The sequence below is a fragment of the Pinus tabuliformis genome, chromosome Q, assembly GCF_031772625.1.
Source record: "Pinus tabuliformis cultivar Carrire ecotype Pingquan chromosome Q, CPIR1, whole genome shotgun sequence".
Taxonomy (NCBI): Eukaryota; Viridiplantae; Streptophyta; class Pinopsida; order Pinales; family Pinaceae; genus Pinus; species Pinus tabuliformis.
The window spans coordinates 133,126,162-133,133,179 of NC_142296.1; positions in this window are offsets into that span (position 1 = coordinate 133,126,162).

Here is a 7,018-nt window from a genome sequence, read left to right on the forward strand (position 1 = left end):
GCACCCTTGAGATTCGATCTTTAGGGTCTTTGTTAACCTTGGGGCCTCTACTATCTTTAAGGAAAGATTTAATACCCAGTGCCTACTATATTATTAACAAAAACATTAAGGAGATGGTTTTTCTCTTTATAAAGTTGGTTTTCATGAGAGATTCTCAACGCACGAGTAGCTAGCGTTTTGAGAACACTAAACTTTTGACCAAGGAAATGATGAGACATGGCATGAAGATATTGTTCAGTATGATTTTTCTTCCTAAACACCTGGTGGGAGAAAGAACCATCATCCCTCTTCGAAATGGGAACATCAACAAAAGGCAGGCAACCATCAACTTCCTACTCCATAATAAATTTTATGGAGATAGATTGATTGTTCAGATGTTGGAAAAATTGGTCTAACGTTTCTTGGCAATGAGGCTAGATGACACAAGTTTCATCTACAAATATTTTCCATAGCTAGGGTTGGAGACGGGCTGAAGCCAGAGCCTTCGATTCAAATTATTCCATAAAAATATTAGCAACAAATGGGAACATGGTGGAGCCCATGGCAACCCCGAATGTCTCCTCATAGAATTCCCCTTCAAAGAAGAAAAAAGTATAAGTAAGGCAAATCTCTACTAATATATTGGTATCAAGATGGGTGAGGCGATTGATGACCTCAATGGCCTCCTGAATAGGGATTCTAGTGTAAAGGGGGACTACATCGAAAATAACAAGATTGTCCCCATGATCAAACTCTACGCCCCTTAACTCATTGAAAAATAAAGAAAAGTCTTTGATGAATGACTCTGTAAGGCCAACAAGGTGTTTAAGCTTCAAGGCTAGGTATTTGGCTATGAGGTAGGTTGGCCCTCCTATGGTGTTGACAATGGGTCTCAGGGGAGCCCCATCCTTCTGGATATTTGGAAGTCCATAGATCCTCGAAGTGATTTGGCTACTCTCAATACGTTTGTGGAAAAAGGTACCCACACTGCTATTAGACTTTATAGCTAGAACGATTATTTTGGAGATCCTTTTTAGTGGATTCTTATTAAGAATTTTATAGCTTCCGCTATTACACATGTGATCCAACTTCTTCCTGCGATAATCCTCCTTCTCAAGGATAATTGTAGCCCCACCTTTGTCAGATTTAAGAACAACGATGTCCTTGTTCTGGTTCAAGGATTTGTGGGCATCAAATTCATCCTTGCTAATATTGTTCCTGGGGGGCTTTGCCTTCCTGAGGATGACAACGCAGTCTTTCCTTATTGTGTCCTTAATATTATCAGGTAAGCCCCTAATCCCAAACTCAACGTCACACATAATATCTTCCACAGGGATTTTTCTAGGAGCAAGGGAAAAATTTAATCCCTTTTCAAGAAGACTATAGATGGAAGGGGGAAAGGAAAAACTAGAAAGATTGACTACCTTATTTCTATGAGAAGGATTATTATTATTATGAATATTTTTATTATCATTATTCTTATTATTACCACCACCACTATTATTATTCTTATTAATATTAATATTGTTATTATTATTAATATTATTATCATTATTATTATTTTCATTATTATTAATATTATTATTATTTACATTATCAATATTATCCAATTCTGAATAATGCATATTATTATTATTATTATTACTACTATTTTATTTTTTATTATTGTAATCAATCTTATCAAAATTCATATGTTGCAATATATTTTTATTCATATTATTACTACCATTATAAGCAATTCTATCAATTCCTAAATTATGTAAATTATTATAATCGTTAATATTAGGAAAAGAATAATTAGGAGGATTACCATGGTTTCTATCAAAAAACCGAATACCATCGGAAGCCACATGCAAGGAGGATTGAAAAGACTGGACACCAATGGATGAGGGTACACAAATGGATGAGTGTACACATGAGCCAAGGGTGGAATAGAAGGAGGGAGACGAGTCAATGAGAGAGGATGCTGAAGGGACTTCGGTTGAGACTCATAGGAGAGGGACGACATAACCGATAGATTCTATGGGCTTTTAAAGATCCACAAGGATGCCCCCCCCCCCAAAAAAAAAAAACCCATTGTCAACACCATAGGAGGGCCAACCTACCTCCTAGCCAAATACCTAGCCTTGAAGCTTAAACTCCTTGTTGGCCTTATACAGTCATTCATCAAAGAATCTTCTTCATTTGTTAATGAGTTAAGGGGAATAGTGTTTGATCATGGGGATATTCTTTTTAGTTTCGATGTAGTCTCACTTTACACTAGCATCCATATTAAGGAGGCCATTGAGGTCATCAATCACCTCACTAATCCCGATATTGCTAGATTAGTAGAGATTTGTCTTACTTCTACTTTTTTCTACTTTGAAGGGTAATTCTATGAGTAATAATGTGAGGTAGCCATGGGCTGCCCCTTATCCTTAGTTGTTGCAAATATTTTTATGGAAGACTTTGAATCCAAGGCTTTGGCCTCAACCCGTCTCTAACCCAAGCTATGGAAAATATTTGTAGATGACACTTGTGTCATCTGGCCTCATGGCCAAGAAAAGTTAGATCAATTTTTCCAGCATCTCAACAATCAATCTACCTCCATAAAGTTTACTATGGAGTAGGAAGTTGATGGGGTGCCTACCTTTTCTTGATGTTCTCATTTCAAAGAAGGATGATGGTTCTTTCTCCCACTAAGTGTTTTAGAAGAAAACTCATACTGAGCAATATCTTCATGTCAAGTCTCATCATTTCCCTGCTCAAAAGTTTGGTGTTCTCAACATGCTAGCTACTCGTACGCTGAGAATCTATGATGAAAACCACCATTATAAAGAGAAATTCCATGTCCTTAATGTTTTTTTAATTATGGATATAGTAGGAACTAGGATCTTAAATCTTTCCTTAAATCTAGCAAAGGTCCCAAGGTTAAGAAAGAACCTAAAGATCAAATCTCAGGGGTGCATCTCCATTTCATCCATGGGACCACTGACAAGGTTGCGAGAATCCTAAGGAAGCATAATGTTCGCTCAGCTTTTAGACCCCTTAACCCCATTTGTAGCTCCCTAAGATCTGTAAAAGAGCCTATTGACCGCAAGGATATGAAAGGTGTTTATGTTATTCCACGTTCTTATGGTACCCCCTATGTTGGTGAAATTGGGTGCTCTATTAATTAGAGGATTCGTGAGCACACAACTGACATCAAGCATGGGAGGACTTGGTCTTTAGCTTTGTCAGAACACGCGGAGCAGATTAAGCATCATATATGCATTGAGCAGGCCTTGGTTATTGCTAGGATTGTTCCTTTTCATCAACATAAGTTTAGGGAGGCCATTGAAAATGAAAGGAGGTCGAGTAATCTTAACATGGATGATGGCTAGAAAATTAGCAATTGTTAGATCCCTAACCTTTCCTCTTAGCCCCCCCCACCCAATGCCTTTTTTACCCTTCTTCATTCCTTTATTTTTATTGTTTTCCTTTCTCGTTTTAATTTTAGTTCCTATTTTATTCCCTTGACTCATGGATTGTTTGAATTTCCTTTGTGTTCCCTTTTATTTTCCTTTTTATTGTTATTTATTTGGTATTTATTGCCTTTATTTATTCATTATTATTTTTATTAATATTAATATTAATATTATTTATTTTTAATCCTAATTTATCTCATCATATTTCCCATAATAGTATTAATATAAGTTTATATATATTTTATTTAGTTTTAAATTAAGAAGAAGATAATAATTTTTCCTCTTAATAATTATTTATTGGGTTTAATTTCTTCATTTAGGTACATAAAATTTTACTAATATATATATTTTAAGTTTTTATTTAATTAAACATTATATATATATATATATAGATATTAACTAATTAATTAATTAATAAAGTTTCCCCTAACTCTTGGTCCAGTGAAATGTAGTTGTTTCTTTTGGTCAAAAGTAGTTGTTTATTTCTATCCATTTGAATGACCGGTCTCTCTATTTAAATTGTTTCCATGATTTGATTCTTTACCTTATCCTGATGATGAACCACACTTGTTGGTTCGAAACACATCACAAATTAATTTTGATGTGATTATTGCTGAAAACATGTCTCAGAAACTAAATACATATTATTTAAAATCAGTTAAACATATAACATTAAGGAAAGAAATAGTCCTTAATCTAGAACGAGAGAAAACAATAAAGGTTATATGTATAACCATGCATCATTTTACAAAACAAGATCTTAAAATGTGGAAATCCCTATAATCATGGATATTAGTAATACATTAGTCTACAAATTACCCTACACATTAATAGATTGAAAATACATTAATAATACATAAATTTGTACTTTAACAAATTGATAACATATTAACTATACATTAACACATGTCACCTATGGCTAAGTATGGTATTGTTCCCAAAGTAAGAAATAATAAACAATGTTATTGTGTGAAAAAAAAAATCACAATTTGACGAACAACAAGAAACATTCCAATTGGACATAAGAATGATGTCACAATGTGATGAACAAAAAATAATGTTTTAATTTGACATATAACAAATGCAATCACAATGTTATGAACAACAAAGAATGACATAATGTGACAACTAAAAAAGCACATTCCAATGTGATGACATTGAAATGCGACAAACAACAAACGACATTTCAAACTAACAAAGAACAAATGACGTCACAATGTGATGAACAACAAATGACATCATAATTTTGAAAAAAAAAAAAACATCATTGCTATATAACCCAGGTTTACCCATTTTAGAAGGATCACCTCGATTTATTACGTTTAATTGATTAACTTAAATTTATTGGGTTGACCTAGGTTTATTAACCTGACCTCATTTTACTTGGCTAACCTAGGTTTACTAAGTTAATAATACTCATTTAGGTCGACTTAGGTCTTTTAGGTTTACCTACATTTATTAAGTTTACTATGTTGGCCACATTTTATTATATTTACTAGGCTGACCTTGATTTACCATTTTAACTTAAGATTTCTAGGTTAGCCTAAGATGACCTAAGATTACAAGATTTACTAGGTTTCCCTAGGTTTTTTAAGTTTATTAGGATTACTAGGTTTATGAGGTTGACCTAAATTCACTTTGTTTAGTATATTTACTAGGTTGACCTAGTTAATGGGCTGATCTAGGTTTATATGGATATTAGTTTGACCTAGGTTACTAGGTGAACTAGGTTTACGAGGATAACCTAAATTCACTAGATTTATTAGATTTACTCAGTTTACCTATGTCACCATTAGAAATAACTTTCATATTGTTCCCAATGTGACAAACAATAATCATGCAATGTGGTGAACAAAAAACAACATCACAATGTGACATAAGAAAAACAAATTCACATTATGATAAACAATAAACAATGTCACAATTGGATTAAAAAATGATGGCTTGAAGTGACAAACAAGAAATAATGTTGTAGTTTCACAAACAAGAAATAAATTTCCATTTTCATTGTGATGAACAATAACCTATGTCATAATGTGAAAATAAACAACCCCATCACAAGTCAACCACATAGAAATGTGACAAACAACAAACAATAATTAAAATGAATAAAAACTAAATGATGTAATAATGTGATGAACAACGAATGACATTGAAACTTGGAAAAAAATAAACATCATCATAATCTGATCTAGGTTTATTAAATTTACAGGGTTGACCAACGTTTATTAGGTTCACCTACGTTTATTAAGTTTGTTAGGTGGATTTATGTTTACTAGGTTAACAAAGTTTACTACATTTACTAGCTTAAGCTATGTTTACTATGTTGACTTAGGTTTACTACATCAACAATAGTAAACCATGGTCAACCTTAATCATCTAGGTTGACAGACATTTCCGAAGTTGATGTATCTTTATTAAATTTACTAAGTTGACCTAGGTTTACTAGATTTACTAGGTTGATGTAGGCTTACTAGGTTAACTTATTAATATTATGTTTAACTAGGCTTAATGCATTGACCTACCTTTACTAAGATGACTAGGTTAACCTAGGTTTACTAGGCTAACTTAGGTTTATTAATCTTCCTAGGTTTACTAGGATATTAGTTTGACCTAGCTTACTAGGTTGACTAGGTTTACTGAGTTGTCTTAGGTTCACTAGCTATACTAGATTTTCTAGGTTTACCTAGGTTTAATATGTTAACCTACATTTACTAGGTGGACTAGATCTACTAGTTTGACCTACGGTTACTAGGTTGACTAGGTTGACCTATGTTTATAAGGTTGTCCAAGGTTTATTATGTTTACTATATTTACTAAGTTTATTATATCTATTATGTCAACCAATGTTTACTAGGTTGTCCTAAGTTTGCTAGCTTAACCATGGTTTACTAGGTTGTCCTAAGTTTTCTAGCTTAGCCATGGTTTAATAGGTTGACCTAAGTTGACTAGGATTACCAAGTAGACCTAGGTTATTAGGTTGACTAAGGGTTACTTAGGTTGACATAAAATTACTAGGTTTAATATGTTTACTAGGTTCACCTATGTTTAATAGGTTACTAGGTTGACATAGGTTTACTAGGTTGACCTAGGTTTATTAGGCTAACTTATGGTTTACTAGATTGACATAGGTATATTATGTTTAGTAAGTATACAATATTTAGTAGGATTATTAGGTTCACATAGTTTTTCTAAGTTTAAAAGATTTAATGGGTTGAACTATGTTTGTTAGGTTTACCTACATTGAGTAGGTTGACCTAGATTTGTAAGGTTTAGTAGGATAACCAGGTCTACCAAATTTACTAGGTGTTAGCTACCTATACCAATAGGTTTCATTTTTCATGATTGGCATGCGAAGTGCCAATATGATCTACTTTGGGGATGCAAAGATCTCATATTCTGATGGAAGACTCACATTTACATTTGGTTGATGCTGCCCTATTTCCCAATGGGTGATCCAAAAACCTAAGCTGGGTCAGGCCATGTTTCAATTTTGTTATAGATCAGAGAAAGAAGTCTGTCCAAGCAGTTCAATCTTGGCAGACAAAGTAGTTAGGTAGAGAAAGAAGGTTCCCAACTATTTAATCTGGGGC